General features: G+C 42.8%; 1 long non-coding RNA gene across 1 annotated transcript; it reads left to right on the top strand.

The window, feature by feature from the left end:
* The first annotated feature begins 502 nt into the window (after positions 1 to 502).
* Positions 503 to 16853, top strand: LOC129640150 (uncharacterized). The gene is made up of 3 exons (XR_008708702.1): positions 503 to 738; positions 1316 to 1479; positions 16755 to 16853. It is a non-coding gene; the product is annotated as an uncharacterized LOC129640150 (long non-coding RNA).
* Positions 16854 to 17001: the final 148 nt, after the last annotated feature.

Genomic DNA, 17001 nt, shown 5'->3' with positions numbered 1-17001 from the left:
CTTTCAAAGACAGGGTGTGGCCAGGGCGAGACCACTGTCTTTCACAGCCAGGGTGTGGCCAGGGAGAGACCACTGTCTTTCAAAGCCAGGGTGTGGCCAGGGCGGGACCCCTGTCTATCAAAGCCAGGGTGTGGCCAGGGCGAGACCACTGTCTTTCAAAGCCAGGGTGTGGCCAGGGCGAGACCACTGTCTATCAAAGCCAGGGTGTGGCCAGGGCGAGACCACTGTCTTTCAAAGCCAGGGTGTGGCCAGGGCGAGACCACTGTCTATCAAAGCCAGGGTGAGGCATAGCTGCTTTGAGCTGAATACTTGGCATGCACAAAGTTTTTAATTTTGCCATAATACTTTTCCCAAGGACTTTCTCTTATTCTCTAATAGCTCCCTTTTATAGTACTCTGTTCCCATTTTATAAACCCACTATCATCTTTACAGTTCTGACAATATGAATTTGGATTTTTTTGTGATGTTCTCTTCTGTTTCCTGTAGTATGTTTGTTTTTTCCTCCAGAAATTGTTCTGTTTACGCATCATGATCTCTTCCATTTCTGTCAAATATCTGGTAAGCATTTGTCTATCCATATTTGGGCATAAAGGACTCATTTGATTAGCCTTGAAATTTACCATGGATCTGAGCTACAGTTATGACATCCATTCCACTATTAGTCTCCTCTGAATGGGATTGTGGAGTGTGTCAGGGAGTGGTCTTCTGTCTTTGGGATACATGGTTTGGAGCTTGCAGGTAAGATAAGGACCATCTCAAATGCCAAAAGCTTGGTGTTTTCTGAAATTGGAAGACTTTCCTGTATCCCGATTGATTATGTCTTTGTGTTTTGTTTCTTTCTCTTCTGTGGAGTGGGTCCACAGTTACATCAGAGCTTCTCTCATATAATTTCCCTTCCTGAGCCTTTGAATGACATAAGGAAACTCTAGCCCCATCCTCTGCCCCACCAGTGTGCGCTGGGTCTTGTAAGAACAGAAAGTAAAAATGTACTGTGTTAAGCTAATAAGACTCAAAATATTTGTTGTAGCAGTTAACCTACTCTGACTAGTTAGCCAGGATGGAAGTTCTGGATGACTACAGTTTATGTTATTGTAAGCCTACAGCATTTTCTCTTGGTGCATACACAGATCCAGAAGTTAATCCCTTGGAGAAGGGAATGGCTCCTCACTCCAGTATTCTGGCCTGGAGAATCCCATGGACTGAGGAGCCTGGCAGGCTACAGTCCATGGGGTCACAAAGAGTTGGACACGGCTGAATGAGTAACACTTCCAGTTTTTTCATTGTGATTTAACCCCCTCCCCTTGCTGTTTTGCAGTGATTTTGGAGCCCAAGATACAAAATCTGTTGCTGTGGGTCCCAGGGATTCCCCAAGTGGCCACAGGAGGAGGAAGCAGCAGAAGGGGTGCTACTCTCCAGCCAGGGGCTGAGCATGGGGGAAGCCACATCCTCTTGTCCTTTGGAAAGGCTTTTGACATCAAGGTTAGCCCTGAAGCTACCATTTCCATGTTATCAAGGACGCATCATGTGTGCGTGCTGAGCTTTTCTCTTGAGAGGCATCTCTAACCCCGGGCATTGCAGGAACTTATGTTTGGAGTAGTAACAGATGAGGGCTGCTTATGAACTCAGTTCCTCAAAGAGCCCAAGAGGATGCTAAAAGCTTGTGCTCAAAGGGAGTATACAGGCCTGCTGCTGGGGGTAGGTGCTTAGTCCAAAACTTCAAAGGAAACCAGGTAGACTCCTTCCTGTTTGGTCTAGAGACTCCAGGAGGCATAGTCTTATGTGACCAATGACTTGATAGGGCATATGGAGCCAGTGGGGAATAAAGGGAAGACTTGCTGGAATGCATCCAGGGCACCTTCCAAAGCATATTTGTTGGCCTTAGCCCCAGTGGAAGGCCGCCAACTTGTATGTGATTGCATGTATAACAGGGCAAAGAAACAGTGAGATGTGAGGGATATGTTGCCTCCAGAACAGGAAAAGGCCTAATATGTGTTGTGCTTGTCTGAGTGTACTGGATGGTTTCATGGTGAGTAATTGATGTTTGGGGCTTCCCAGGTTACTCAGTGGTCAAGTATCTGCCTGAAATGCAGGAGACCTGTGTTTGACCCCTGGGTTGAGAAGATCCCCTGGGGAAGGAAATGGCAACCCACTCAGTATTCTTGCCTGGAAAATCCCATGAACAGAGGAGCCTGACAGGCTACAGTCCTACAGTCCATGGGATCACAAAGAGTCAGAAATAACTGAACAACTAAACAACACATTTGATGGTTGACTGTTGGGGAAATTTCTCAGCCCTTAGAGCAGATGTCCCCAACCTTTTTGGCACCAAGGACCAGTTTTAGGGAAGAAAATTTTTCCATAGACCAGGGCTGCAGGATTAGTTTTGGGATGATTCAATGGCATTACATTTATTGTGCTCTTTATTTCTATTATTACTACATCAGCTTCACCTCAGATCATCAGGCAGTAGATACCAAGCTTGGGGACCTGTGCCCTATAGGACTAGTTGATGACCAGAAATATGACAGACAAGGCTAAGCCTTGGATCTTGAGGTCTAGGTGGTGTGTGAGGGTGTGCAGGTCTACTTGTATTGCTTTCAGAGGGACCCCTGAGCATAATGGCATCAATATAATGCCCAAAATGACACCTTTCCAACTATAACATATTTAAATCCTGGTGGCAGAGGCTACATGTGATTGCAGGGCTATTTAAATATTCCATTGAGAACTGCATAAATGTATAATCAGCCCCTTAAAAGCAAAAACAAAGAGAGCCTGGGACTCATTAAAGATGAGATCGAGTGGAACATGTTAGTAGGTCAATGAACACAAAGGACACTTGTTCGGCCAACTATACATCCTCAGTCAGTTCTATAATAGGAATTGAAGCCTTATTAGGGAGGCTGAGCACTAAGGTTTTGATCATCCATGCCATCCTTTGGTTGCTGGCTGAAGTACCTGCCAAATGGGACTATTAACAAGGGAGACAGTGACTTCATGACTCGGGTCTTAAGCATATCTTTAATGACAGGGCACCCTGTTTAAGTTGATAACGCAAGATGTTTAGTATATTGACCAGGAGAGGAAGTGTCCCTCATGTCCAACAGAGAGTTCCACCAGGAAGGCCAAGAACATGGGCTTATTCCATGTGGAATGGTGCCATTGGAACCACCACCAGAGGAATCTGTTTGAGGGGAAGGATCCTAATAGTGACAACCAAATGGGTTTGCGCAGCTTTGATTGTTTTCCGGCAATGCCCTGTAGGTATAATCTCAGCGAGGCAGCACTGAGTGGCAGCATGAAGCAAGATCTTAATTACCTGCCCAGGAATTCAGTTCAGTTCAGTTCAGTCGCTCAGTCGTGTCTGACTCTTTGTGACCCCACGAATCGCAGCATGCCAGGCCTCCCTGTCCATCACCAACTCCCGGAGTTTATTCAAACTCATGTCCATCAAGTCGGTGATGCCATGCAGCCATCTCATCCTCTGTCAGCCCCTTATCCTTCTGCCCCCAATCCCTCCCAGCATCAGGATCTTTTCCAGTGAGTCAACTCTTCACATGAGGTGGCCAAAGTATTGGAGTTTCAGCTTTAGCATCAGTCCTTCCAATGAACACCCAGGACTGATCTCCTTTAGGATGGACTGGTTGGATCTCCTTGCAGTCCAAGGGACTCTCAAGAGTCTTCTCCAACACCACAGTTCAAAAGCATCAATTCTTCGGCGCTCAGCTTTCTTCACAGTCCAACTCTCACATCCATACATGACCACAGGAAAAACCATAGCCTTGACTAGACGGACCTTTGTTGGCAAAGTAATGTCTCTGCTTTTGAATATGCTATCTAGGTTGGTCATAGCTTTCCTTCCAAGGAGTAAGCGTCTTTTAATTTCATGACTGCAATCACCATCTGCAGTTATTTTGAAGCCCCCCAAAATAAAGTCTGCCACTGTTTCCACTGTTTCCCCATCTATTTCCCATGAAGTGATGGGACCAGTGGCCACGATCTTAGTTTTTTGAATGTTGAGCTTTAAGCCAACTTTTTCGCTCTCCTCTTTCACTTTCATCAAGAGGCTTTTTAGTTCATCTTCACTTTCTGCCTTAAGGGTGGTGTCATCTGCATATCTGAGGTTATTGATATTTCTCCTGGCAATCTTGATTCCAGCTTGTGCTTCTTCCAGCCCAGCATTTCTCATGATGTACTCTGCATATAAGTTAAATAAGCAGGGTGACAATATACAGCCTTGACTTTCTTCTTTTCCTATTTGGAACCAGTCTGTTGTTCCATGTCCAGTTCTAACTGTTGCTTCCTGACCTGCATATAGGTTTCTCAAGAGGCAGATGAGGTGGTCTGGTATTCCCATCTCTCTCACAATTTTCCACAGTTTATTAAACCTAGGTAACTTGGATGAGAACCAGGAATCCTAGCCACCAGACCAGCAAGGGCAAGAGGCTAGAAGCTATTTTTCCCTGGATCTTTGCCCCTAGTGAAAAATGCATTTATCATGGAGGCAGAAACTATAAATGGAGGTATAAAGTTTATTATTAGAGACATAACACAAAAACAAGTTGGAGAGTACACAGAGATAGGTTTGTTTAGTTAAGATAGAAGTAAGACAGAGATACATATCTGGAGAGAAAGGGTGTTGTTGACCTAAAAAATTATCACTACCTTAAAGTTGAGAGTTGTGTTTTACTTGTTGTGAATTTTTAGGACTGCAAGCTTGGGAGACAGCATCTCATATAATCATGAGATTGCTCTGAGGAGGCTAGGGGTGGGGGTGCAGGGAAGTCAGGTTTTATAGAAGTTTGCAACAAAGGGCAGGTAGTCTGAACATCAGAAGTATTTTTGTGAGTTAAAGAAACCAGATATCCTAAGTTAAGGAATTCAGTGCTTTTCTGTGTATAGAAAGATGCAAAAGTGTGGGCTCACTGAAATCATTCCTTTCATATGCGTCTCAGCTGTCTGAGGCCAGTAACCTATGTTTTTTCTACATCCTGAGTTCATTCCTCTGTGCTCACCATAGGGAGTGGCTGCAGCCACATGGCTGCAGGATTGCAGGTATTATTCTCCTTTCTGACTGTCCTTAGGATCCACATTTGGAAGGCCGAAATCACTAATGACTGTGACATCTTTACTTATAATTGCAGGAATACTCCATTTCTCAGTGTGGACGTTCTGCCAAGTGAGGAGGAGGGCAGTAAAGAGGCAGTTAAGTCATTTATATAGGTATAGGCCAGTTCTTCTGGGTCTTTGTTTCAGTTCAGTTCAGTTCAGTCGCTCAGTCATGTCCGACTCTTTGCGACCCCATGAATTGCAGCATGCCAGGCCTCCCTGTCCATCACCAACTCCTGGAGTTCATTCAAACTCAGATCCATCAAGTCGGTGATACCATCCAACCATCTCATGCTCTGTCATTCCCTTCTCCTCCTACCTTCAATCTTTCCAAGCATCACGGTCTTTTCAAATGAGTCAGCTCTCTGCAGCAGGTGGCCAAAGTACTGGAGTTTCAGCTTCAACATCAGTCCCTCCAATGAACACCCAGGATTGATCTCCTTTAGGATGGACTGGTTGGCTCTCCTTGCAGTCCAAGGGACTCTCAAGAGTCTTCTCCAACACCACAGTTCGAAAGCATCAATTCATACAATTCACTGTTTTTTTATGGTATTCACAAGGCTGTTAAACCATCACCAATATATAATTCAAGAGTATTTTCCTCACCCTGGAAGGAAACCATGTACCCATTAAGCAGTCACTCCATTATCCTGTTCCCAGCTAACACTAACTTACTTTCTACCTCTATGGATGTATCATGGGCCTTCCACATGAATAGAGTTATGTAATATGTGGCCTTTTGAATCTGGGTTTTTACTTAGTATTACACTTTCAAGGTTGTTCCATGTTGTAGAATGTTTTAGTGCTTTATTCTTTTTATGGCTTAATAATATTCCATTGTGTGTGTGCATGTGTGTGTGTACACACCTTAGTATAATGGTTTCAATGTTGATCCATGTCGTAGAATGTATTAGTACTTCATTGTTTTTATGGCTTAATAATATTCCAGTGTGTTTGTGTGTGTACACAACACATTTTGTGTACCCATTCTTTAGTTTGTAAATGTTTCCATATTGGGGCTATTATGAATAATGTTGCTGTTAACATTTATATCCAAGTTTTTATGTCAACATATGCTTATAGTTTCTTGTGTATATACCTCGAAGTGAAATTACTAGGTAATATGGTAAAACTCTGTGTCTAAATTATTTTAAGGAACTGACAAAATATTTCCTATAGGGGCTTTACCCTTAAGACGTATGAGTGGTCCAATTTCTCTTCCTCCTCACCAACACTTCTTATCTGTTTTTTTTAAAATTGTAATCATAGGTGTGAGGTGGTACATCATTGTGGTTTTGACTTATATTTCCCCAATGATTAATGATGCCAGGCATCTTTTCTTGTGTTTATTAGCCATTTGTGTATCTTCTTTAATGTATTCATGCCTTTTGCCCATTTTTTTTCAATTGAGTTTTTAATCTTTTTTGTCCTTGAGTGGTAGGAGGTCATTATATATCCTAGATTCTAGGATTTTTTTTACCCACAGTTTGGGCCATCTTTTGACGTTTTTAGCCTTTTGGTGAATAAAATATTTCATTTAGGTGAAGTACAATATTTAAGAAACTGTAATCTCCCTGGTGACTCAGATAGTAAAGAATATGCCTGCAATGTGGGAGACAAGGGTTTGATCCCTCAGTTGGAAAGATCCCTGGAGAAGGGAATGACAACCCACTCCAGTATTCTTGCCTAGAGTATTCTATGGAAGAGGATCCTGACAAGGCTACAGTCCATGGGGTCACAAAGAGTCAGACACAACTGAGCAACAAACAATCTAATATTGTTGCAGAAACCAGTACTCAAGAAACCAAGCACCACACTTGGAGAGTTGGAGAACTCAAGTTTATTACAGTGGCGGGCCCAGAGGAGTTAACACTCCAAGCTCTGAGCCCCGAACAAAGGGATAACAGAGTTTTCATAGACAGACTGTAGTGAGCAACACTAGCTGTTGATAGGCTGGTTTAAACTAAGGGGTTTCGCGTGCTTGGGAACAGTGGTCAAGATTGGGAGGGGGCTGCCTGGCCTGGACAGACATGGGGCTGGGCGATTACAAAGAGCAGGACAAGGGTGAATGAGATAAACTCATTCCTAGTATTACAAATCCCCAGTTTCTGAGACTATGTGACCTACATGATCTAGACTTTGCAAGGGGCAAGCTGAGTTACAGATGCAGAAGGAGAAGGAGGTTATGTAAAATTTTAACTTCTTCATTCCACCCTCTTGATGCTTCTATTTCTCGTTGTAGAAAGCATCATCGCATGTTTTGGTAGGACATTCAGAGCTCCCCATTGTTTAGGGGACTGTATTGAACTATTACCATTTGTAACTTTATGGATTCAACTAAGAGGTTATGAACTGGGTAATAGCATTGAGAATACAAGGTCCAAACAAGAGTGCTGCAAAGAGCATGAAGAGAGGACCTGTTAAAGGGAGAAGCCATGATGCCCAGCTCCAGATATTGCTCCAATTACCCCAGGAATTAGCTGGTTTTTCCCTCCTTTTATGATTTGTTCCCTTAGCTGTTGGGCCATGTCCCTGACTATTTCTGATTGGTTTACATAAGAGCAGCATTCTTCATTCAAGAAGAGGCTGAGTCCTCCCTTTGCAGCTGTCAGTAGGTCTAGCCCTTTCCTATTTTGTAAAACCACCTCAGCCAGGGAGTCTAGTTCGTCTTGTAAGGCTGCTAAAGATGTGGGTACTCTCTCAATGTCGTCTGTGAAGTCTTCAGATAGTGTATGGTAAAAGTGGTTGATGAAGCAATTCCTGCTATTCCCATACCTATCCCAGCTGTGATTCCCAGACCGACTAGTAGGGGTATAAACTCGATTGCTCTTTTTGACTGTGTGTGTTGCCAGCGGTATGGTGAGCGTCTGGTTGTTAGGAACAATAGTCATCTGGGGAGTGAGGAAAGCTAAGGTGCAGATACCCATCTAATTGACTGCTAGACATTTTACTTCTTCAGTTCACTTCAGTTGCTCAGTCGTGTCTGACTCTTTGCGACCCCATGAATCGCAGCATACCAGGCCTCCCTGTCCACCACCAACTCCTGGAGTTCACTCAGACTCACGTCCATCAAGTCAGTGATGCCATCCAGCCATCTCATCCTCTGTCGTCCCCTTCTCCCCCTGCCCCCAGTCCCTCCCAGCATCAGAGACTTTTCCAAAGACTCAACTCTTCGCATGAGGTGGCCAAAGTACTGGAGTTTGAGCTTTAGCATCATTCCTTCCAAAGAAATCCCAGGGCTGATCTCCTTCAGAATGGACTGGTTGGATCTCCTTGCAGTCCAAGGGACTCTCAAGAGTCTTCTCCAACACCACAGTCCAAAAGCATCAATTCTTCAGCACTCAGCCTTCTTCACAGTCCAACTCTCACATCCATACATGACCACAGGAAAAACCATAGCCTTGACTAGACGGACCTTTGTTGGCAAAGTAATGTCTCTGCTTTTGAATATGCTATCTAGGTTGGTCATAACTTTCCTTCCAAGGAGTAAGCGTCTTTTAATTTCATGGCTGCAGTCACCATCTGCAGTGATTTTGGAGCCCAAAACAATAAAGTCTGACACTGTTTCCACTGTTTTCCCATCTATTTCCCATGAAGTGATGGGACCAGATGCCATGATCTTCGTTTTCTGAATGTTGAGCTTTAAGCCAACTTTTTCACTCTCCTCTTTCACCTTCATCAAGAGGCTTTTGAGTTCCTCTTCACTTTCTGCCATAAGGGTGGTGTCATCTGCATATCTGAGGTTATTGATGTTTCTCCCGGCAATCTTGATTCCAGCTTGTGCTTCCTCCAGCCCAGCATTTCTCATGATGTACTCTGCATATAAGTTAAATAAGCAGGGTGACAATATACAGCCTTGACGTACTCCTTTTCCTATGTGGAACCAGTCTGTTGTTCCATATCCAGCTCTAACTGTTACTTCCTGAGCTGCATACAGGTTTCTCAAGAGGCAGATCAGGTGGTCTGGTATTCCCATCTCTTTCAGAATTTTCCACAGTTTATTGTGATCCACACAGTCCCCAATTACTTGAATAGAGCTTTTAGTATAGTGTTAAATAGAAGTGGCAAGAGAAGACATTTTTTTCTTGTTCACAAGTGTGATGTTAGTTGTCTATCTTTCAAATATCCTTTGTCAGGTTGAGGAGGTTCCGTTCTGCTACATATTTCTGGAGTGTTTTATCATTAAAGAGTTGTGGGTTTTGTTAAATGCTTTTCTGTATGCATTGAGATAATCACATGGGCATTTCTTTCTTTTTTCTATTAATGCAATGTATAATATTGATAGATTTTCATAGATAGAACTATTCTTGCTCTCCTGGGATAAATCTCATTTGAACAGGGAGTTCAGTTCAGTTTCTCAGTCATGTCTGACTCTTTGCGACCCCATGAACCGCAGCACGCCAGGCCTTCCTGTCCATCATGAACTCGTGGAGTCCACCCAAACCCATGTCCATTGAGTCAGTGATGCCATCCAACCATCTCATCCTCTGTTGTCCCCTTCTCCTCCTGCCCTCAATCTTTCCCAGCATCAGGGTCTTTTCCAATGAGTCAGATCTTTGAATGAGGTGGCCAAAGTGTTGGAGTTTCAGCTTCAACATCAGTCCTTCCAATGAACACCCAGGACTGATCTCCTTTAGAATGGACTGGTTGGATCTCCTTGCAGTCCAAGGGACTCTCAAGAGTCTTCTCCAACACCACAGTTCAAAAGCATCAATTCTTCAGTGCTCAGCTTTCTTCACAGTCCAACTCTCACATCCATACATGACCACTGGAAAAACCATAGCCTTGACTAGACGGATGTTTGTTGGCAAAGTAATGTCTCTGCTTTTTAATATGCTGTCTAGGTGGGTCATAACTTTCCTTCCAAAGAGTAAGCATCTTTTAATTTCATGGCTGCAGTCACCATCTGCAGTGATTTTGGAGCCCAGAAAAATAAAGTCTGACACTGTTTCCACTGTTTCCCTATCTATTTCCCATGAAGTGATGGGACCATATGCCATGATCTTCGTTTTCTGAATGTTGAGCTTTAAGCCAACTTTTTCACTCTCCACTTTCACTTTCATCAAGAGGCTCTTTACTTCTTTTTCACTTTCTGCCATAAGGGTGGTATCATCTGCATATCGGAGGTTATTGATATTTCTCCTGGCAGTCTTGATCCAGCTTGTGCTTCCTCCAGCTCAGTGTTTCTCATGATGTACTCTGCATATAAGTTAAATAAGCAGGGTGACAATATACAGTCTTGACATAGTCCTTTTCCTATGTGGAACCAGTCTGTTCTTCCATGTCCAGTTCTAACTGTTGCTTCCTGAGCTGCATACAGGTTTCTCAAGAGGCAGGTCAGGTGGTCTGGTATTCCCTTCTTTTTCAGAATTTTCCACAGTTTATTGTGATCCACACACTCCAAGGCTTTGGCATAGTCAATAAAGCAGAAATAGATGTTTTTCTGGAACTCTGTTGATTTTTTGATGATCCATCGGATGTTGGCCATTTGATCTCTGGTTCCTGTGCCTTTTCTAAAACCAGCTTGAACATCTGGAAGTTCACGGTTCACATATTGCTGAAGCCTGGCTTGGGGAATTTTTAACATTACTTTACTAGCATGTGAGATGAGTGCAATTGTGTGGCATTTTGAGCATTCTTTGGCATTGCCTTTCTTTGGGATTGGAATGAAACTGAAGTTTTCCAGTCCTGTGGCCACTGCTGAGTTTTCCAAATTTGCTGGCATAGTAAGTACAGCACTTTCACAGCATCATCTTTTGGGATTTGAATTAGCTCAACTGGAATTCCATCACCTCCACTAGCTTTGTTTGTAGTGATGCTTTCTAAGGCCCACTTGACTTCACATTCCAGGATGCCTGGCTCTAGGTGAGTGATCACACCATCCTGATTATCTGGATTGTGAAGATCTTTTTTGTACAGTTCTTCTGTGTATTCTTGCCACCTCTTCTTAATATCTTTTGCTTCTCTTAGGTCCCTACCATTTCTGTCCTTTATTGAGCCCATCTTTGCATGAAATGTTCCCTTGGTATCTCTAATTTTCTTGAAGAGAGCTCTAGTCTTTCCCATTCTGTTGTTTTCCTCTATTTCTTTCCATTGATTGCTGAGGAAGGCTTTCTTATCTGTCCTTGCTATTCTTTGGGACTGTGCATTCAAATGGGTATATCTTTCCTTTTCACCTTTGCTTTTCGCTTCCCTTCTTTTCACAGTGTGTATAGTCCTTTTTGGGGGGGGGCTTCCCTGGTGGCTCAGATGTTAGAGCATCTGCCTGGAATGCGGGAGACCCGGGTTCAACCCCTGGGTCAGGAAGATCCCCTGGAGAAGGAAATGGCAACCCACTCCAGTACTCTTGCCTGGAGAATCCCATGGAGGGAGGAGCCTGGTGGGCTGCAGTCTATGGGGTTGCAAAGAGTCGGACACGACTGAGTGACTTTACTTCTCTTCACTTCTTCACTTCACTTCATAGTCCTTTTAATATGTTGCTGGGTTCAGCTTAGTTATATTTTGTTGTTTTTTTACATCTGTAGACATAAGCGATATATTTCAGTGGTTTTGTTGTGATATCTTTGGGGTTTTTTTTTTTTTTTTTTTTTTTTTTTTATCAAGTAACACTGGCCTTATAGAATTAGTTAAGAAGTGTTTCCTTCTCTTCTGTTTTTTGTAAGAGTTTGAGAGCCATTAGTTTAAAATCTTCAGTGTCTGGTAGAATTCATCAGTAAAGCCATATGGTGTTGGGTTTTTCTTGTCATTGTATACCTTGTAACCTTTGAGTTTAAACCTCTTTACTTGTTACGGACTTTTCCAATTTTCTGTTGCTTCATAAGTCAGGTTTGGTAGTTTGTATTTATAAGAACTTGTCCTTTCCATTTATGTTATATTATCTGTTAACATATAATACCTCATAATACTCTGCTTCAGTTCTTTTTATTTTTGTAATGTTGGGAGTAATATCTGACTTTTAACTCCTGGTATTAGAAATACAACTTTCCTCTCATTTTTCTAAGCTTTGTCCATTTTTTTTTCATTTGTTCAAAGGACCAATTTTGATTTTGTTGGTTATCTGCATTATTTTATATTCCTTATTTAATTTATCTCCACCTTAATTTTTGTCATCCCTTCTTATACTTCTTTTGAGTTTAGTTTGGTCTTTTTTTTTTAGTTTCTTAAGGTGGCAAGTTACATTATTGTTTTGAGATCTTTATTCTTCTTTAATGTAGAAACTATACATTTCACTCTGAACCTTACTTTCAGTATATCCCATTAGTTTTGGTATGTTGGTTTTCAGTTTTTATCTCAGAGTGTTTTCTAATCTGTTATATACCTTGTCTCAGGTAGCCTGGTCTAGAATATTTGTATTAAATGCTTTGATCACTGCCTACTGGGAGGCCAGTCCAGGTGTGATAAAAATTCATGGAAGGAAAAACAAAATCAAGGCCTTGAACTAACCCTTCAGAGAGCCATTGTCAGGACAAATTTTGAATTTTTTGAGAATAAATTTTGTATGGCCACCTGTGGCATCTGACTTCCCTGGTGGCTCAGACAGTAAAGCTTCTGCTTGCAATGCAGGAGACCTGGGTTCGATCCCTGGGTTGGGAAGATCCCCTTGAGAAGCAAATGGCAACCCACTCCAGTACTCTTGCCTGGAAAATCCCATGGACAGAGGAGCCTGGTAGACTACAGTCCATGGGCTCACAAAGACTCGGACATGACTGAGCGACTTCTCTTTCTTCCTCTGGCATCTGCAAGCAACACTCAGAACCACTAGTAATCTGTTGTCCATGGTGTGCAGCAAGTTGAAGTGGGAGCTCAACTCCTTGACTGGGAATCAAACCTGGGCTTATGGTGATGAGAGTACCCTATCCTAACCTCTAGACCACCAGGGACTAGAGGCTAGAAGCAGAGCCCTGACTCTTGTCTTCTTTGAAGAAAGAATTTTAGCAAAGTGATGGAAATTTGTAAAGCGGATAGAACATTTAGTAGGAGCAAAGTACATGTGGAAAGACACATGGATGCACTCAGAGGGAGTTGAGCGCTTTTGCAGTATTTGAAATCATTTATATGAGGACAGTTTTCCAGGTTCCCTTTGGCCAGTCTTCTTGCTCTCTTTGGCTCCGTGTCCATATTTGGTCTGACTCAGGGCCCTTCCTGATGTGCATGTGCATCTTTTAGCCAAGATGGAGTCCAGCTCCTGAGGGTCTCTAGGAGGCTGCCAGGACATAAGGTCACCCTCTGCCTTCTCTGACCCCTGAGGAACTTTTCTGTGCATGTGTAGTTTGGGAGATCTCCTTGACCTCAAGAGTGAGAAATATGTAGCCACCTTCTCTTTTCACCCAGTCAGGGCTCAGCTCCTCTCTGTTTCTGCCATTATTTTTATCCTGAACTCTCCTGTCCTTAAGGGGCAAACTCCAACCTGTGGCCTCACTAGTACTATGCAGGTGAAAGAGACCTTGAAGAATTTTCTTCCTCTTATACAGTATTTGTTCAAATTTGTGTACAATATATCTGACCTTGGTAGTTATGAAAATGTTTCCTTTCCAATTCTGTCCTTTTAATTCTGTAAAGTACTGTGACTTCAGTGATCACCCATTCCCCAATAGCTTTGACAGTTCTGGCACATAATAGGTGTTCATTGAGTACCTATCAATTAAGTCTTTTATATTTAAGATAGAGAAACTAAGATGCTAAAAAACTGATGTGACTTGCAGTAGTTTGGACAGTACTTAGCAGGGAAACCTAGTTTAAACCTCAGAGTTTCCCATAGGAATCTAACTAGTTTGCATTTGAATCCTTCCTTGCACCCTGAGTGACTAACACTTTCACTTTTACTTTCACTTTGCTACTTTGAGGACACAGACCATGTATTGAACTTCCAGAAGATTGTGTTAGTTTCTCTCTGTGACCAACCCCAACCCCCGGGCTTAAGGATAGTCCCAAAAGAGGTCTATAAGAAATACGTGGGCTACTTTATTCTAAATATTTTGTGTTAAAAATTATTTCAGGGAAAAAAATTATTTTATGGGTGAGTCCTAACTGCTGTACAGCAAATTGGTCACCTACCATTTCCCATGTTCCTACAAATCTCAGGGCTCTGTAGAGAGGACAGGGTAACAGTTTCTGTCTACTGTTTGTCACTTCATCCAAAAGAACATATGTGCCTTTAATTGTCCATTTAAATAGCTTTCAGCTCTTGGAAATTCAGTAATATAAAAACCTTTGTAGTGAAAGTTACCAGGTGACAATGCAGCACCCTAGCAGGGAAGAAAGTACAAAGAGTAAAGCACATGAACCTAAGAGACAAAGTCAGTGACACGGATTTGCTGGATTTTATAGAATCAAGAGGAAAATTATCCATTTCCTTTATTGTGAATAACACCTTCCAGAATACGATCATTCTAAAATACTAATTCTTACTCAGTGCCCTCGGGTTTTTCCCTAATCCCCTGTAGGAGCAAGTCTCTCTGACAGTGGGCAGGATTTCAGTTACCAGCAGGTGAGGTGAATAAAACTGATAAACAAGAGTCCTTCAGCCCTTTGCCAGGGAAACAATAAATGACTTCAGCAGATCTGTAGTTACCAGGCCTTCCAGCAAGAATCCTGAGCCCAATCAGGAAATTAAGTCCCAGTGTGCCTCAGTGTGTCCCCAGCATATGAAAAGCACAGACGAAAGAGGGAACCAAGATAAAACCATGAAGGCCCCCGAATTCAGCAAGAGGCTTAGTGCACACTAATCGTATTGATCTGTTCAGGTCAAATACTAACATTTCTCTGCCCTTTGACGTCTTCTTAGATCCAGCCAACAACTGTAGGCGCTGTCAAAGAAGGAAAGTTTTAATGCAGGAGGTGGGGAGATAGTATGGAAAGAAAAGACAGGCAATCCTATGGCCAGCACTCCGTGTTTTGTTTCATAGGACATAAAATTTACTTCTGGCTTCTGAGAATTGTTTTTCAGCCATAAAGCTTTCAAAAATCCGGTGTACCTAATTCAAAGCCCTTAAAATTTATGTTATAAAATTTATTACTTTGCCTTACATAAATCATCACTTGGTAGTAACAAATGGTCTGAAAGAGCTGTATATTAAAAAGACAAAGCAGAATTTAATAGTGAAGATAGAGGTGTTTTCAAATCAGACAGCCAAAGCACTCAGTAATGGAAACATTTGTAAATGGGACACTGATTTACAGCAGGGCTCTTAGTTGGAGTGCGTAAATCCCATGCAAGTTTTTGTATCTAGCAGCTGTGACTTTTGGTCCGTTGCTTATAAATCAAGAAGTTAATGAAGAGTCAGGGATCTGTAAAACCAGACACTAAATTAGAAATTTGTGGCTTTTGATTTATGTTACTCCAAGAATTACATATATAAATAAGCAAAAAAAAAAAAAAAATGCATTTAAAATCAGGTGAAGGTTAACATTTAGAAATCCAAGCTGAACATGAAAAGATTGGCAATACCAGCTCAACCAGTTCTGTGCTCTGCATTTCAGAAGACTGTGTCAGGAATGTACAGAAGCAAAAGGCCAGCAACTGAGCAACTTCAGTGAAATATTTACCTAGTTCTTACCTGTTAATTTTGGGCTTCCCTGATAGCTCAGTTGGTAAAGAATCTGCCTGCAATGCAGGAGACCCCGGTTCTATTCCTGGTCGGGAAGATCTGCTGGAGAAGGGATTGGCTACCCACTCCAGTATTCTTGGGCTTTCCTTGTGGCTCAGCTGTTAAAGAATCTGCCTGCAATGCGGAAGACCTGGGTTTGATCCCTGGGTTGGGAGGATCCCCTGGAGAAGGGAACGGCTGCCCACTCCAGTATTCTGGCTTGGAGAATTCCATGGACTGTATAGTCCATCGGGTCCCAAACAGCTGGACGTGACTGAGTGACTTTCACTTCACTACCTGTTAATTTCAATAGGTTAAATTCTTTTAAAAATATGATATTGACAGTAAAATACTTTTTTGCTCTATCAAGAAAGGATCCCCAAAATAGTTATATGGCAAATCCTAACCTGAAAAGAGACTGTCTAGTTAACATACATGAAGTTCAAAGATCTTCCTTTTCCATTGACACATAGACACACACGTGATACCATCTAAGGACACTTCTCTCTCCTCCTTTGCCTCCTGACTCTGCCTCAGTGCACAGACACACACACACAATCCCATGTAAGGACACTTCTCACTCCACCTTTGCTTCCTGACTCCACCTCACGGTTGAATCCTGGACAAGCTCACACACATAGACACACAGATGTGATTCCATGTAAGGACACTTATCTTTCGTGCTTTGCCTCGTGATTCCACCTCACAGTCGAATCCTGAGGACACACACAAGGACACTTCTCTCTCCTCCTTTGCTTCCTGACTCCACCTCAGGTTCGAATCCTAGTCAAGTGCACAGGCACACACACACACACACACACATGCACACACACACACACACACACACAATCCCATGTAAGGACACTTCTCTCTCCTCCTTTGCCTCCTGACTCCACCTCAGGGTTGAATCCTAGACGAGCACAGACCATTTCAGGGGCGAGCTGCTCAAGCCCCACGTGGTTGGTTTTACACAAGCCACACAGGATGTCACTGAAGCACGTGAACTTGGGAGACCCTCACAGACCTCCTGTTTGTTTATCCCCGAATATCTCCTGCAAGGAGGAAGAACAAAAGTGAAGGAGTGAAGAGGAATCAAGGGAGCACAGGCAATTTAGGAGCACAGGGCTAAGACCCCCGACAGGAGACTGTCTCAGAGGTGAGGCTGAACTAGGCACATGTGCCTCACCCTGGCTCTGTCCAACAGAGACCCCACTGCTGGACTTGGACTGTCCCCTCGGGAGTTACACCCCCACAGAGAGCTGTACCCTTCAGAGTTTGGGGACTTTTCCTGTGGAAGCTCCTCTGG

This window comes from Bubalus kerabau, chromosome X (assembly GCF_029407905.1).
Source record: "Bubalus kerabau isolate K-KA32 ecotype Philippines breed swamp buffalo chromosome X, PCC_UOA_SB_1v2, whole genome shotgun sequence".
NCBI classification, from domain to species: domain Eukaryota; kingdom Metazoa; phylum Chordata; class Mammalia; order Artiodactyla; family Bovidae; genus Bubalus; species Bubalus kerabau.
Note: the sequence above shows the minus strand (reverse complement) of the source record. Positions and strands in the feature narration are given on the sequence as shown.